At 38.5% G+C, this 17,237-nt stretch overlaps 1 protein-coding gene and 1 long non-coding RNA gene across 13 annotated transcripts in view; both read left to right on the top strand.

Moving 5' to 3' along the window:
- Window positions 1–17,237, top strand: part of DLG2 (discs large MAGUK scaffold protein 2) — a 2,335,250-nt gene that overhangs the window by 126,943 nt on the left and 2,191,070 nt on the right. The window lies entirely within an intron of this gene.
- Window positions 1,997–14,077, top strand: LOC147342532 (uncharacterized). Its single transcript, XR_015157900.1, has 2 exons — window positions 1,997–3,457; window positions 3,798–14,077. It is a non-coding gene; the product is annotated as an uncharacterized LOC147342532 (long non-coding RNA).

The raw sequence follows: 17,237 nt of genomic DNA, 5'->3' as shown, positions 1-17,237 counted from the left end.
ATCATACTGAGTAAAGTAAGTCAAACAGAGAAGCAGAAATATTGTGTGACATCCTTATGCATGAAATCTAAAAAAAAGAGATACAAATGAAAATATTTACAAAAGAGAAGTAGACTCACAGACATAGAAAACAACCTTATGGTTACCAAAGGGAATAGTGGAGAGGGAAGAGAGGAAAGATAGATTAGGAGTTTGAGATTAAGAGATACAAAACAACAAAGACTTACTATAGAGCACAAGGAACTGTATTTGGTATCTTGTATAAACCTCTAATGGAAAGGAATCTGGAAAAATCTCTCTCTGTCTATGTATGTGTGTGTATATACACACACATGCATGTATACACCCACATGCTTTCATAGAGCTATAGATATAGGAGCCAGGATCCAAGACTCATCCTCGGAGAACCCACCCACTTGTGGCCAGCCGCCCACCTCTTCAGAACTGCCATGGCTGAGGAGAGATGGGCTGTCACAGGTGGATACTTTAGGGTGATAGGAAGAATAGGGTAGGCTTCCATGGTGGAATAAAGAAATGATTGAAAATGAAAAAAAAGAATGTATATACATGAAAAATAATATATATAACTGAATCACTTTACTATTCACCTGAAATAAACACATTGTAAAATAACTATACTTCAGTTAAAAAATGGTTTAAAAAAGTCATCCTTAATTTTTAACATGTGTTTTTCACTCAATAAACTCTCAGTTCAACCAAAATCTCTACCCTTTTCCTAAATTATACAACACTTCATCTTTTTTATTGCTCCTTTCATAAATTACCTTTTATATTATTTTCACCTCAGTTTTTAAGCCCTTAAAAACTCAGACATAGGCTGAGTACTCACTATTTCAGGAAACAGCTGATGATTGTAAAGCCCAATTTAGATTTCTACAGTTTGCTTTAAGGCTGCATAGCTAGTTAGTAGCAGACCTAGGACACAAATCTCTGAATTTTAGATTCTTAGTCCAGAATCCTCACGTATAAAATAGGTAAAATGGATCAGACTTTAGGGTGTTGTAAGGATTCAGTGATGCTACTTATACGCATTTTGCAGGAGAAGACACTCAGCAAATCTTTCCCCAATCTTTCTGCAGCCCCATCCTGCCCTGAGCTCATAAAACCATGCCGACCGGTGGCCCTCTCCATCTGGTGTGGGTTTTAGAATGCTTCCTCTTCCAAAGCTTCACCTTAGTTGATGTCAGGTATTGACTACATGGGTTTTGCCAGTCACATCCCCTTTGGGCAAAACCTATAACCCCATATATCCCCAAAGGAGAAATTTATTTTCAAGCTGCTTGATTTTAGGGTTTTTATTGTTATGGACGTTCCGACTCTGTGCTACTTTTGTTTTTGCTGGGGAATGGAAAATATTTTGACACTTCTGGGATGATGGGGTTTGATGAACCCCCTAAGGGGGTGGTGGATTCAGCAACTTTGTGCAATTGCTTCCTGCCAGATGTGAAATTAAGCTTCTGGGTACAAACCCAGAGTGCATTTGAGATAATGGGTGGGAAAGCCTGTTGGGGCTCCGGAGGAGGAGAAGAAGGGAGAAAGATCAAGTGAAGCTGTGTGTGCGTGTGTGTGTGCGCACGTGTGTGCACATGTGTGCATATGCGCTAAAAAAAAAAAAAAAAGTCATTATTTTAATAATATGCTTTTACAGTCAGTGCTTTTTCAAATTTACTCACGTGTTTGTTATTTCTTCATTCTGGCCTCTTTTTTTCTTTTCTTCAATTTATTTCTTCAGTAAGTATTTTCTGTAATAGTTGTTTTAGCAAGTATGTAAGTGTACACTAATGGAAAACATTACCTTTGCTTGTTTGCAGCTATTTTTCTTTCTTTCTGTACCCTCACATCATTATGTAAATGAGCAAGCACAAATTTCAGTATTGAGTAGTATTTTCCCTCATTTTGTAGATACTAAATCATCTCGGGTCTATTCTTGCTCTTAAGAAGCCATATTACGGTTCATGGTAGGTAATTTTTTTTAATTAAAAGTTAATTTTTAAAAACTTTGTTATTTATGGTTTGTCTCTTTATTCATTTTTTCTCTTTTCTAAATTTTCCTGTTTTTTTCTTCATGCCATCTTATTTATTCTTTATGGTTTTAGAAGTTCTTTTATCTTTTTAATCAATTTAAATTCTGTTATTTTAAAAATCAATTTCAGATTGTTTTCTTTTCTCAAGTTCTGGGAGCTCATCCTCCTGTTTGGTGTGTTTCTGCTGTTTTCCATGGTGGATTATTTTCCCGTGTGTTTGTGAACTTAGATGTTAAATGATAGATTTTAAAATCTATGTTTATAAATACTATCCTGAATGTAAACATGAGTTTTCTGGAGCAGAGATCAAAGCTATTATTTCTTTTTTAAAAAGTTTCTTAATTTCAATGCTGTTACTTATTTTATTAGTAACTGCATTAGTTCTCTTTGCCCCAGTTCTTTCCTCCTCCTAGGGTGAAATGGTTAGATAGCATCACTGACTCAATGGAACTAAATCTGAGCAAACTCTGGGAGATAGTAAAGGACAAGGGGGCCTGATGTGCTGCAGTTCATGGGCTCGTGAAGAGTCAGTTACTTAGCAGCTGAGCAACAGCAGGGTGAGGTGATGAGAGCCAGAGTCACTCTACATGTACTGAAGTCTGTACTGCAGGAGAGAAACTCTTTAGTTATGATCCTAGCCCTTTATATAGGATGGTTTAGATATTTATAGCTGTCACACTCCCTGGTGGAAGAGAGGGTTAGAAACCTAATCTCTCTAATGTAAACAAGAAGAAAGGAAAGAGAAAGGCAAGGTTTCTGGGTTCTTACCCTTTGGAATGTAAATACATATCTCCAGGGAGAAGATAAGGCTACTTACTGTCCCTGGGCTTACAATGCCTGGAATATTTCTATGTCTCATCTGGCTCTGAAAGCTGAACACATATTTCCAGGAAGGTAAATCTCTCAGGAGTCCTTTCACTACTCAGTCATCATTTAACTTCTAAGGCTTGGTATCTAACTCAGCATCCAGTAAAATTTGCTCAGAAAGCCCTAACCATGTAGAAACATGAAAATACTCATTTCCTGGCAATAACATCTTCAGTGGAACTTTTTTTTTTTTTCCCGCTCCTGTGGGGATCCCACATGGCCTACCTTATAAGAAGTTGTATCTGAAATGGTTTTGCTTTTGCTTCTTCCCAGTGCCCCAGGGATATCACTGAGCCAGGATTTTTGTGTGTGTGTATTAAGTTAGATTGGGGATTTCTATTGAAAAACAGGTAGTTTAATTTGTTTTCCATGCCTTTGTGATTTCTCATCTGAGGCACTCTACCTTCCTTGTGGATATCTGGGGAGAAAATGCTGTAGCAGAAGGAATTGCAAAAGCAAAACTTGCGAGGGGCCCTGTGGCTGGAGAGGGATTGAGTGACGGACAGACAGAATGGCAAGAATGAAGTTAGAGAGGTAGTGAGAAGGTAGGTGGAGCTTGTGGGGCTTTGAATTTTATGCAAAGTAATAAGGGAAACCACAGGAGGACTTGGAACAGAGGCGGGATGCAATCTGACTTTTGATTTAAATTGGTCACTTTCACTGTTGTGTTAGAGTGGGTTATACAGAAGGATAGCTGGTAGGATTATCATGCACAATACTGATTCCTTTCAGCTGGTAAGAGGGAAGTTGACTTCTTTTAGAGCTCCATGGAAACCAAATACTTAAGGCAATCAATCCTTGTTGAATGCTTTAGTTGAAAAATAGGTCACTAGCTTGCCACATCATATAATAACAACTACAAACCTCACACCCTTACCCCTACAGGAGAGGCTGCTGACTTCTAACTGAAGAATGCTGGTGTTGATGGAAGAGGGTTGAAGGCCAAGTTTCTGCCATGATATGATTACTGTATTTGGATCCCTCTGTGATCGTACCAGGGTAGAGATTGGTGCCTTCCTAATTAGGTACCTTAAAAGTTCTCCAGCCCGCTGGCTAGAGTTTGATGTCCTAGAGTTTGTTAGATCCTAGTTCATTACCTCAAAATTCGGTGGGCAAAGAGGAACTCATGCTAACACACATGCTAGTTTCTTTTGCTGTAAATTTCCTGAAATAAAAACTGCTTTAGAAGGCTTGGTGTTTGATTGCTTGCTTTTGTTTTCATGACCAAGACCCAAAGGGTGGGATAAGGGTGGAGTATGGGTAGGAGCAGGGAGACAAATAAAGTAGCTATTGAAATTACTCAGGTAAGAGAGGGTGGCTTTTTTTACGAAGACGGTGGGGCAGAGGTAATGAGAAGCAGTCATATTTGAGCTGTATTTAGAAGGAAGAGCTGGTAAGATTTACTGATGAAATGAAAGAGAGAGAAAGAGAAGAGTTATTAAAATTTCATGGTTCTTGTTTTGCCCAGTTGGTGGAAGTTGAGGTCCCGTTTATTGAGGTGAGAAGAGTGTACACACTCAGTTAAATGTATATTGAATGATGTAAAATGAAGTAAAAAGAATAAAGGAAAATGAGTAGAAGATTAAAAAATGTGTGTAAACACAAGATCTTGTACCATCAATATGTTTTTGGTAACTAAACTACAAGCTCCAGGAAGGCAGAGTTCACCAATGTGTATCTAGCAATGAATGTAGTTCCGTGTATATAATTTAGTCTGTGTGTGTCTGCCTTCCTGTCTATATCTCTGTTTCTGTGTATATATGTGTATGTATTTTGAATAAATGGATGGATGTAGGAATGAAGAGGTGGATGAATGTGATATACTTTGATCTTTAGGCACTGCAGAAGTGTCACCATGAACACTGACTAAATTGTCTTTGTACCTTTTTTTGGATTGGGAGATGCTTACTTTTTGTCCTTTTGTGCTTACGGTCTTAGCACAGTGAGACTAATCTTTCAATATTCAATACAGCAAATATTTTCTGTCAAAAGGAATTTTATTGTGCAAATATTGCAGAGAACTGCAAATTTTCACTCAGTTTCTATCTTCTCCAGTTGATAATAATCCTTTCCCCTTAAAAAAATTACTTAGCATTTAGAGTAAGTTCACGGTTGTATGAGACATGCAGTCAGTAGGTCAGTTCAGTTGCTCAGTCATGTCTGACTCTTTGTGACCCCATGAATCACAGCATGCCAAGCTTCCCTGTCCATCACCAACTCCTGGAGATCACTCAAACTCATGTCCATCGAGTCAGTAATGCCATCCAGACATCTCATCCTCTGTTGTCCCCTTCTCCTCCTGCCTTCAATCCCTACCAGCATCAGAGTCTTTTCCAATGAGTCAACTCTTCACATGAGGTGGCCAAAGTATTGGAGTTTCAGCTTCAACATCAGTCCTTCCAATGAACACCCAACTGATCTCCTTTAGAATGGACTGGTTGGATCTCCTTGCAGTCCAAGGGACTCTCAAGAGTCTTTTCCAACACCACAGTTCAAAAGCATCAATTCTTCGGTGCTCAGCTTTCTTCACAGTCCAACTTCTCACATCCATACATGACCACAGGAAAAACCATAGCCTTGACTAGATGAACCTTTGTTGGCAAAGTAATGTCTCTGCTTTTGAATATGCTTCTAGGTTGGTCATAACTTTCCTTCCAGGGAGTAAGCGTCTTCTAGTTTCATAGCTGCAGTCACCATCTGCTGTGATTTTGGAGCCCCCAAAAATAAAGTCTGACACTGTTTCCACTATTTCCCCATCTATTTCCCATGAAGTGATGGGACCAGATGCCATGATCTTAGTTTTCTGAATGTTGAGCTTTAAGTCAACTTCTTCATTCTTCTCTTTCACTTTCATCAAGAGGCTTTTTAGTTCCTCTTCACTTTCTGCCATAAGGGTGGTGTCATCTGCATATCTGAGGTTATTGATATTTCTCCCGGCAATCTTGATTCCAGCTTGTGCTTCTTCCAGCCCAGCATTTCTCATGGTGTACTCTGCATCTAAGTTAAATAAGCAGGGTGACAATATACAGCCTTGACGTACTCCTTTTCCTATTTGGAACCAGTCTGTTGTTCCATGTCCAGTTCTAACTGTTGCTTCCTGACCTGCATACAGGTTTCTCAAGAGGCAGGTCAGGTGGTCTGGTATTCCCATCTCTTTTAGAATTTTCCACAGTTTATTGTGATCCACACAGTCAAAGGCTTTGGCATAGTCAATAAAGCAGAAATAGATGTTTTTTTCTGGAACTTTCTTGCTTTTTCGATGATCCAGCGGATGTTGGCAATTTGATCTCTGGTTCTTCTGCCTTTTCTAAAACCAGCTTGAACATCTGGAAGTTTACGGTTCACATATTGCTAAAGCCTGGCTTGGAGAATTTTGAGCATTACTTTACTAGAGTGTGAGATGAGTGCAATTGTGCAGTAGTTTGAGCATTCTTTGGCATTGCTTTTCTTGGGATTGGAATGAAAACTGACCTTTTCCAGTCCTGTGGCCACTGCTGAGTTTTCCAAATTTGCTGGCATATTGAGTGCAGCACTTTCACAGCATCATCTTTCAGGATTTGAAACAGCTCAACTGGAATTCCATCACCTCCATTACCTTTGTTCGTAGTGATGCTTTCTAAGGCCCACTTGACTTCACACTCCAGGATGTCTGGCTCTAGGTGAGTTTTCACACCATCATGATTATCTGGGTCTTGAAGCTCTTTTTTGTACAGTTCTTCTGTGTATTCTTGCCACCTCTTCTTAATATCTTCTGCTTCTGTTAGGTCCACACCATTTCTGTCCTTTATCGAGCCCATCTCTGCATGAAATGTTCTTGATATCTCTAATTTTCTTTTTTTTTTTTTAATTTAAATTTGAGATCTCTAGTCTTTCCCATTCTGTTGTTTTCCTCTATTTCCTGCATTGATTGCTGAGGAAGGCTTTCTTATCTCTTCTTGCTATTCTCTGGAACTCTGCATTCAGATGCTTATATCTTTCCTTTTCTCCTTTGCTTTTTGCTTCTCTTCTTTTCACAGCTATTTATAAGGCCTCCCCAGACAGCCATTTTGCTTTTTTGCATTTCTTTTCCATGGGGATGGTCTTGATCCCTGTCTCCTGTACAATATCACAGATCTCCATCCATTGTTCATCAGGCACTCTGTCTATCAGATCTAGTCCCTTAAATCTATTTCTCACTTCCACTGTATAATCATAAGGGATTTGATTTAGGTCATACCTGAATGGCCTAGTGGTTTTCCCTACTTTCTTCAATTTAAGTCTGAATTTGGCAATAAGGAGTTCATGGTCTGAGCCACAGTCAGCTCCTGGTCTTGTTTTTGCTGACTGTATAGAGCTTCTCCATCTTTGGCTGCAAAGAATATAATCAATCTGATTTCGGTTGACATCTGGTCATGTCCATGTGTAGTGTCTTCTTTTGTGTTGTTGGAAGAGGGTGTTTGTTATGACCAGTGCGTTCACTTGGCAAAACTCTATTAGCGTTTAGGGTAAGCATTATTAATAGATGTTTTAGCTAAGACAGATCTGAGATCAGAAGAATCTTGCTCTAGGTCCCAGAACTAGTAAGCTATGATGCCATGATTTAAATCGAGTCTACAGTTCATTCAACTAAACAGTTGTGGCTATTAACCAGTTGTAGCAGTGGTAGCCTCAGTATCTAAAGTGAAGCACTTTTTGCTGGGCACGAGAGAGCTGTGATATACCCAGGGAGGCGATATAGCTGACATAGGTTTGAATCCTCATCTAAAGTTTCTTTAACAAGTTATTTTGTTCACTTCTGTAAGACTAGATGGACTTCCCAGGTGGCACTAGTGGTAAAGAACCCTCCTGCCAGTGCAAGAGATGTAAGAAATGCGGATTCGATCCCTGGGTCAGGGAATCCCCTGGAGTAGGAAGTAGCAATTCACTCCAGTGTTCTTGCTGGGAAAATTCCATGGACAGAGGATCCTGGCAGGCTGCAGTCCACGGGGTTGCAAAGGATGGGGCAAAATTGAGTGCACACCCACACAAGACTCAACTTACTTATCTGAAAAATGGGTACAAAACGGCTTTCTCAAGGGTTTCTCTGAGATTTGAATAAGAGAGTATATTAAATACATAGTAGAATACTTGCATTACAGTACATGTGAAGAACTGACTCATTTGAAAAGACCCTGATGCTGGGAAAGATTGAAGGCAGGAAGAGAAGGGGACGACAGAGGATGGGATGGTTGGATGGCATCACCGACTCAATGGACATGAGTTTGAGTAAACTCCGGGAGTTGGTGATGGACAGGGAGGCCTGGCATGCTGCAGTCCATGGGGTCGCAAAGAGTCAGATACGAGTGAGCGACTGAACTGAACCAACTGACATTCCAAGATGATAGTACCTGACATTATTATTGCATGCTCATGCCCTCTCCATTTGTACCTCTGGTATAGTCAGTGCCAATATCTAGGGGCGATTTCTGTTTTCTTTTTTATCTGCTCCACACATTTCTCATGTCTGTATCTTCCTTTTTTCTCTCCTTTGCACGGTATATTAATCTACTATGAATCTTCTGCTGTTTTCTGTTTGTGTAGACATTATCTGTTAATGATGCTTCAAAATTCTGAGAGATGTTCAAGAAAAACAGTGTTGCCTATTTTTCTCCTGACTAAATTTTTGTTTTTTATCACCATGCAATTTTTACTGACTTATTAAATTAGCGTGAGGGCCCTGAAACAAAGAATATTCAATCTTAGGTGTTCTATAGATCATCCAGATTGTTTTTTATTCTTAGTTCCAAAGCATGACCCACTCCAGCCCAAATTCTACATATGGTGAATGTATCTAACTGGGATATTTAACTCATAAGCTTTGGCAATACTGTCCATATCCATTCAGTTCAAATCAATAAACGTTTATTGATCTGCTAGTGTCAGTTACCAATTCCATCATCTGCAAGTTATAGAGATCTCAATATCGGGCTTGATGAAATAAAATATTTTCCCCTTCAAAACAAGTCCAGATGAAAATAAGCCAGGACTGATACAATGATTCCATTATTTTATCAATTTCCCAGCTTCCTACTATCTTTCTAGTCCACTGTTGATAATATGTAGCTTTTGTCTTCAGGCCTATCATCTCATGAAGCAAGATAGCTACTACTCCAGTGTCACATGCAAATTGCTGCCCAGAGTGTAATAAATAAGGGGAAAAAAAAATTGTCAGTAATAAATGAGGAAAACAAAATCATTTATTGTGTCCATTATCTAGAACTGAATCACAATCACATAGCTCCTCTATCTGAAAGGCCATCTAGAAAAATATTTTAGCAGGCAAAAAACCAGAAAAATGGATTTTGGGCAGGTAACTGGCAGCGTTTGTTACTCCTATGTTGTGCTTAACACTGGAACAATATAAGGCTAAAAATGGTACAGTCCCTCCCTTTTCCATAGTCTAGTAAAGGAGAAAAGCGGAAATTATTATGAAAAGAACTGCTGACAAACTGATAATAATAGTTGAAATGTAAGGTGATGGGGACACACACAGAGGAGGGGAAGGACTAACTTAACTCTCAGTTCCTCTCCCCAGTAGCTACAGAACCTCTGTCACTCTTGGAGATACAAAGAATAGAACAGATTTCTTCATTTTGAGGAGAGTAGTCGTCTACTAGGGCTAACATAACAAAATACAAGATGAGGCGGCTTAAATGACAAAAGTTTAGTTTCTTACTGTTCTACAGGCTAAAAGTTCAGGCTCAAGGTGCCGGCAGTGTTGGTGTCTGGTGAAAGCTCTCCCCTTGGGTTCCAGAGAGCTGACTTCTTGCTGTCTGCTCACATGACCTCCTTTTAGTTCTCGAAGAGGGAGAGAAAAGAAAAAATTTCTTCTAATGATACTTACAGTGTCAGATCAGGGCTCTACTCTTATGACCTCATTTAACCTTGGTAACTTCTTAAAAGCCCCATCTCTGCATACAGCCTGACTGAGGGTTAGGGCTATGAATTTGGGGAGGACACAGACATTCTGTCCAAAGCAGGCAGTTATCAAATGCTAGATTGACACGTCCTCATAGCATTTTCCATCAACTTTCCGAGGCTGAGTATGGCTTGGAAAAGTGAAGACAGAGGTATTGGAGGTAAGAATCAGGGAATACTTTTCCTGGTCTAAGTAAACACAGTAAAACCATTAAAAAGTAGTGCAGTCCCTCTCATCTCTGGCCTCCCTTGTTCCAGGTGATCAAGGACTTCTCTCTCTAACAGCATTGCTATGATATAGACTCTCAGCATGGTAGCACACCCAGATTTAAGTGTAATACAGATCACCCAGGAAACTGCTAAATTATTTTTTGCCCATAGTCACATTTTGTTGTCTTATCTTTCCTTGTAGAAATAAGTTTTGTCACAGTTGTCAATAAACCTGAAGTAAGGGAAAAATATGTTTTTTTAATAGGAAAAAAGCTATATCCTTTTTTCCCTCTTCTATTCATTTTGTCTAGCATCCTGACACATTAAAATGGAGTATATAATAAACTTGAGGCTGAAAAAAATCCAAGAGAGGAAAAATGACCGGAAGGGTATTTTACATCAAATAGGGAGAAATGATCTTAATATATCTCTATTCTGCAGCTTTTCTGTCTTTATATATGCTAGATTCCCTAGTATATAAAACTTCCATAAGAACACAAGTTCAACTTAAATAACTTCTGTTTCTGTATGAATAGTAAAGTTCAGAAATAGAAGCTGTTAAAAAATGTATTTGTGGAAGTTCTTTGAAAAATTACTCTTCATTTTCTAGCTTAGTACAACAAATAAGCACTACCAAAATTTAAGTTAGAGTAAAAGAAAAGAACCCGAAACCAAACAAATGAAACTTTACAACCCCTTCTCTCCTTCCTAAATAAAAATTTACCACTAGCAACACCAATAACAAGCTTCACAAATAAGCATAAATTCACGAAACACCTAGTTATGTTCTTAGTTTTTAGAAGCAGGAACTTGCAAGGTTTTCCATAAAGAACAGGCAACTAGAACTTCTCTTTGTGATCCTTCAGTGGAGAGCAATTGTGACAAATTAGGGCAAAGACAATTCAGACTGATCAAAATATGGAAAAGTGAAGGCTGATTCTGTAAAATAAGAATATACATTTTCAATATGCTAAGGCCCAGAGTGAATGGTATAGAAGGAATTATGGTATAACCAGTTGTTCTCAGTTTCCATTCAGAACTACATAAAAATCATCAAAATAAAAAAGTAAAATCTAAATGTACTAGTTGCTTATTGTATAATTGATGCTGTGCTATGTACTATATATGTATTATCTAGTTTTGTTGTTGTTATTTAGTTGCTAAGTGAAAGTTGCTCAGTTGTGTCCGACTCTTTGCGACTGGACTAATGGACTGTATAGTCCATGGAATTCTCTAAGCCAGAATACTGGAATGGGTTCAGTTCAGTTCAGTCACTCAGTCGTGTCTGACTCTTTATGACCCCATGGACTGCAGCACGCCAGGCTTCCTGTCCATCACCAACTCCTGGAGCTTGCTCAAACTCATGTCCATCGAGTTGGTGATGCCATCCAACCATCTCATCCTCTCTCTTCCCCTTCTCCTCCTGCCTTCAGTCTTTCCCAGCATCAGGGTCTTTTCCAGTGAGTCAGTTCTTTGCATCAGGTGGCCAACGTATTGGAGTTTCAGCTTCAGCATCAGTCCTTCCAATGAATATTCATTTACTGGTTGGATGTCCTTGCAGTCCAAGGGATTCTCAAGAGTCTTCTCCAACACCATAGTTCAAAAGTATAGTGTTCAGCTTTCTTTATGGTCCAACTCTCACATCCACACATGACTATTGGAAAAACCATAGCTTTGACTAGACAGACCTTTGTTGACAAAGTAATGTCTCTGCTTTCTAATATGCTGTCTAGGTTGGTCATAGCTTTTTTCCAAGAAGAAGCATCTTTTCATTTCATGGCTGCAATCACCATCTGCAGTGATTTTGGAGTGTAAGAAAATAAAGAGCTTTTCCTTTCTCCAGGGGATCTTCCCAACCCAGGGATCAAACCCAGGTCTCCTGCACTGCAGGTGGATTCTTTACCAGCTGAGCCATAAGGGAAGCATTTAGTTGCTAAGTCATGTCCAACTCTTTGTGACCCCGTGAACTGTAGCCTAACAAGCTCCTCTGTCCATGGGATTTCCCAAGCAAGGATACTGGAGTGGGTTGCCATTACCTACTCCAGGGGGTCTTCCCAGCCCAGGAATCGAACCTGTTCTCCTGTGTAAAGTTTCAAGGCTGGGGAAAGTTTGGTGTATCTGAAAGAAAGCCATTGTGACTGATGTTTAATAACAAGCCTGATGAAGTAGGCAAGGCTAGATAAATAAGACTTTTTTTTTATGTCATGTAAGGAATTTTTTTTTTTTAATCCTAAGGGCATTAGGAAATCTTGAAGCAGGAGAGTGACATGATCCAGTTTAATATTTTAAGATTAATTTGGCTATTGTGGATTAGGGAGTGAGTGATGGTTACTGAGTGAACAGTGAAATCAGATTGTCTGTTGTAGTAATGTGAAGTAGGAGATGGTGGTGGTGACTTAGGTTGGTGGTAGAGACAAAGAGAAGTGAAAGCTACTGATAAGTCAAATAAGACTTATGGAAAATAGTAGATAAGTTAGACCTTTGTGAAAAATATTTTCAGTGTCATGGTGGGATGATTGGAGTAGATTGAGGAGTAACTGAGTTCTCTTAGCAGCAAAGTTGCAGATAAGGTGTTCTGATAAAACCTCAGATGTAAAATACTTACAAATACTAGGTAGCATAGCAGCAAGACTTTAAATGCACAAGTGAGCTCATCCTAAATAAGGGAAGTCCCTGGAGGCAAGAGAAGAAAGAGGTGGAAATCAAAGTTGTAGGTGTTTGCTGATTTGGTAATCTACTTTTTTCTTTAATTTTTTTAAAAAAGTTAAATTATTTTTGACTCTTCTGGGTCTTCGTTGCTGCGTGCGGGCCTTCTCTAGTTGTGATGCTCTCGGGCAGCTCTTTGTTGTGTGCGTGGCTTCTCTTGTTGCAGAGCGTGAGCTCTAGGGGGCGCGCTGCCTTCAGTAGTTGTGGCAAATGGATTTAGTTGCTCTGGGGCATGTGAAGTCTTCCCTGACCAGAAACAAACCCGTGTCCCCTATTTTGGCAGGTGGGTTCTTAACCACTGTGCCGCCAGGGAAGTTCAATAATCTACTTTTAATGACCACAGCAATGCAGGAGAAAAAGCCCTGCAGTCACACAGGTGGGGAGAAGACACATAAGACCATGTCTTTTACTTTATGATTAATATGAGGGTAAAGTCGAAAAAAATAACCCTCCTTGTAAACTAAGGAAGATTAGAAGGCAAATTGTCTCCTGGCTTGGGCTCTGAGAAGAAAACAATAGAAATATCTGCCTCGAGAACTGATAACTGCTCATATCAGTTTCAAGTTGGAATTCGTGTCCCTTTTGTGGTCTGAGCAATCTAGAGCTGAGAAAACAAGCAAACAAAACTTGAAATAGTTCCAGTTTGATCGCACTCTTAGGTGATTGGCAGAAGCAGATGCATATCATCCTTCATTGAATGTGGCTTCAGTCCAGTCTTGTCCTTCAGAAAAAGTTTTAATAAAATAGGAATTGAGAATCCAAACTACAAAAAGCTGAGAAACAAGTTGCCATGAGTGAGATATAGTGGACAGTATTCCTAAGCTCTTCATATAATGTTTAAATAAAGGACAGACTCTCCAAGAAATGGACAGATTCAATAATAAAGGTTCAACAGATTAGGACATATAAAATGGAACTTGTAAAAGTGAAAATTATAATTGCAATTAGAAAGTGGATGACATAAGTGAAGATTAGACTAAAATTAAAAATTAATGAAATAAAAAATGGAGTTGGAGAAATTATCACAAAGAGATAAAAAAACATGAAAGAGTTTAAGAGATGTGGAGGTTAGAAAGAGGTGATCTGACGTATTTCATTGGAATTCCAGAAGAAGAGACTAGAGAAAATGTGGCTGAAGCACTTTGTGAGACCTGGATGAGAATATTTCAGAATTGATGGAAGACATAAAAATTCTCTGTTTCAGGGAGCATAAGAAATCCCAACCAAGACAAAAGAAAGGATGTAAATTAATGACCCAAGTGTCCAATTTAGGAAGTTAGAAAAATAATAGGATAAACCCAATAAGTGAAAAAGAAGGAAATAATAAAGTGGAGAATATACTGGAAAAGAAGGCAAACAGAATAAAGATAAGATGAAAGCCAATCAGTTTCTGAGCACTTTAATAACACAGAGAGGGAGAGAGGAGGGACGAAAGAGGAAGGGAAAGAGAGAGGGGAAGGGAAAGAAAGCAAGCAAGGCAGAAGAAAGAATTTAGGAATGAATAATTCAAACTGCTTTAAATGTGGAAGTAAATGTGTAAGGGTTTGATAAACTAAAAGGAAAGACAGGATCAAGGCTGAGTGTGAATGGTTCAAGTAGAGATGTAAAGTGGATTTATGTTGCTGTTTCCCTGAAAGCAATTAAGATAAATTTGGAGTCTTGTGTCCTTCAACCATTCCTTTATCTGAAGCTGTTTGCCTGGGTCCCAAATAGAGGCGTCCTATTTGTATGGAAGTGATTTCAATCCTCCAGGCAAGAGTGGGATATTTTATTCTTACTGATATAATTTCAAAAGCAGTCTCTCATCATCTGTGATTTTAGAGTACAGAGTTTCTTGGTGAATAAGAACATGGTCGTCATTCAAAGAAAGGAGTTGTTATGATCCGTTATAGCTGCAGCATTTTCTTGGGAGAAGTATTGTTTCCTATTAAGTTTGCAGCAGGCTTTATCTGGGTCTATTATTCCATTGAGGTGAATGACGGCGAATTTGTGGTGTCTGGATTTGTTTTTTTTTTTTTTCACTCTCTCACTCTAAATCTGGTCTCAGGGCCTCTACTTATCTTTCGAAAGTTTAAGGAGAATTGAGGAAATGCCAGAATATTGAATTTAATAGTTTTAAAGAGAATAGTTTCCAGAAACTAGTAAACTTTATGTTGTTCCTTGTCAATATTCTTGATGGGAAATTCACTGATATCCTTTGTTATAGGGATTTTTAGATGGGTAGATCTGGAAAATTAGTCCTCATCTTTGTAATGTGCTTTCGAGTGTACAAATTGGTTTAATTTTGATTGTATCACTTGATTCTCGCTATGAACTTCTGAATTTTCATGTTAGGAGTTGAGGTTAAGAAAGGCTAAGTAATTGCTCAGAGACAGATTTATCTGTCTCTAAGCTCTATGATTTATTTGTCTGTTGATCCATGCTGCCTTCAAGTTCAAATAATTCCTGTAATTGTTGGACATTTGGGAAAACATTTGCAAGGAGCAAGGTTGATATCAATTTGGGGTATGCTTGTTTTTTGTTTCTCTATCTCAAAATTGTTCTTTTCCACTCCCCATTTTTGTACAGCTCTGATTTCAGTTAAAGTTCTAAATGAAAATTCTCAAAGGTCCTCCAACCCTTAGTGTTTAACCATGTTCATAATTTTGTTTTAAGCTTCAAACTTTCATGTGGGGGTTTAGAGTAATGAGTGAGGGGCCACAAATAAATAATAAATGTACATTCATTTTCCAGGGCTGCTGTAACAGGTGAGACAAACTAGGTGACTTTAACAACAGAAATTTTCAGAATTTTCTCATAATTCTGGAGGTTAGATGTTCAAGATCAAAATGCCATTAAGGGTGATGTCTTCCTAACCTCACTCCATGGCTTTCAGTTCGCCATCTTTTCTCTTTGTCTTCATGTAGTCTTTCCTCTGTGTGTATGTATATTAATCTTTTTAGAAATAAGGACACTCCTCTTATAGGATTAGGGCTCACCCTAATGACCTTGTGCATGCATGAGTGCTTAGTTGCTCAGTCATGTCCGTCTCCTTGTGATCCTATGGACCACAGCCCACCAGGCTTCTCTGTCCGTGGAATCCTCCAGGGAAGAATACTGGAGTGGGTTGCCATCCTCTCTGTAGGGGATCTTCCTGACCCAGGGGTCACCTGTGCCTCTTACGTCTCTTGCATTGGGAGGCTAGTTCTTTACCACTGTTGCCACCTGGGAAGCCATTTGACTTTAATACCTCTTTGAAAGCTGTCTCCAAAATCAGATTTTTAAGTACTGGGAGTTAGGATTTACAAATAAGAATTTGATGGAACACAATTCAGTTCCTAACAAGTGTGTTGTTTATTATTGTATTTCTATCCATTTCTAGGACTTAGTATTTGTTGAATGAAAAAACAGAAAATTATTATCAAGGTAAGAGGTCTGAAGACTTAAAATGAGAGCTGCACAATTAGTTAGGCAACTAGTCAACTGGATGGCTGATTAGAACTTCTATATAGGGTTAACTGGGATATGGGGAGAAAAAGCATATAGTAGCAGAATTTTAATTACTATTTGGTTATAAAGTTTCCAGTGTTATTTTTGAGGCAAGGACATTGTACACTTAATACTCAATAGCAGCCAAGATACTGTCAGTTAGTGGGACTCCTTCCCTCAAAACTGGATAGTTTAAGGTGATCTTCCAGCTTTTGGAACAACCATTTCTGACTTCAGCCATTCACTTTTATATTCCTTCTAATTAGTGTGTAGTCAAATCTTTATGTTTTACTTAGCAAAGTCAAATTACCTGAAATAAGAAAACAAAGGGCTAAATTTCTCATATGAATAGTTAAATTTAGAAGCCAATTTTGTTATGCATAAAAGATTAAGTGGAGCAGTTACCTACTGATAATTATGCTACAATTTGACTTTTTATATAATCAATGCACATTCTGTTGTGTCTTCTCTCTAAATAATGTAAAATTGCCATGATTCATTAGTTCAAAAAGTTTTGTTAAAATGGCAGAAAAAGTCTTTAGTATGAAAAAGTATTTTATGAAAAGTTTTTTAATTTAGAAATAAATTTATATTCTAAATTAAAACATATATTTAGCACAGTGAAAATACTCTGTATTGTACATTATTGTACATTATTGTACAATTATTGTTAAACTCATAGAACGTATAACACCAAGAGTAAGCAGTAATGTAAACTATGGCCTTTGGGTCACTATGATGTATCAGTGTTGGTCCTTCAATTGTAAGAAATATACTACTGTGATGGGGGAATATTGATAATGGGAGAAGCTATGGCATCTGGTCCCATCACTTCATGGGAAATAGATGGGGAAATAGTGGAAACAGTGTCAGACTTTATTTTTTTGGGCTCCAAAATCACTGCAGATGGTGACTGCAGCCATGACATTAAAAGACGCTTACTCCTTGGAAGGAAAGTTATGACCAACCTAGATAGCATATTCAAAAGCAGAGACATTACTTTGC

This window comes from Bos grunniens, chromosome 29 (genome assembly GCF_055505025.1).
Source record: "Bos grunniens cultivar Pamir isolate PY7600 chromosome 29, Bosgru_T2T1.0, whole genome shotgun sequence".
Lineage (NCBI taxonomy): Eukaryota > Metazoa > Chordata > Mammalia > Artiodactyla > Bovidae > Bos > Bos grunniens.
The sequence above is the reverse complement of the archived record's forward strand: the minus strand, read 5'-3'. Positions and strand labels throughout refer to the sequence as shown.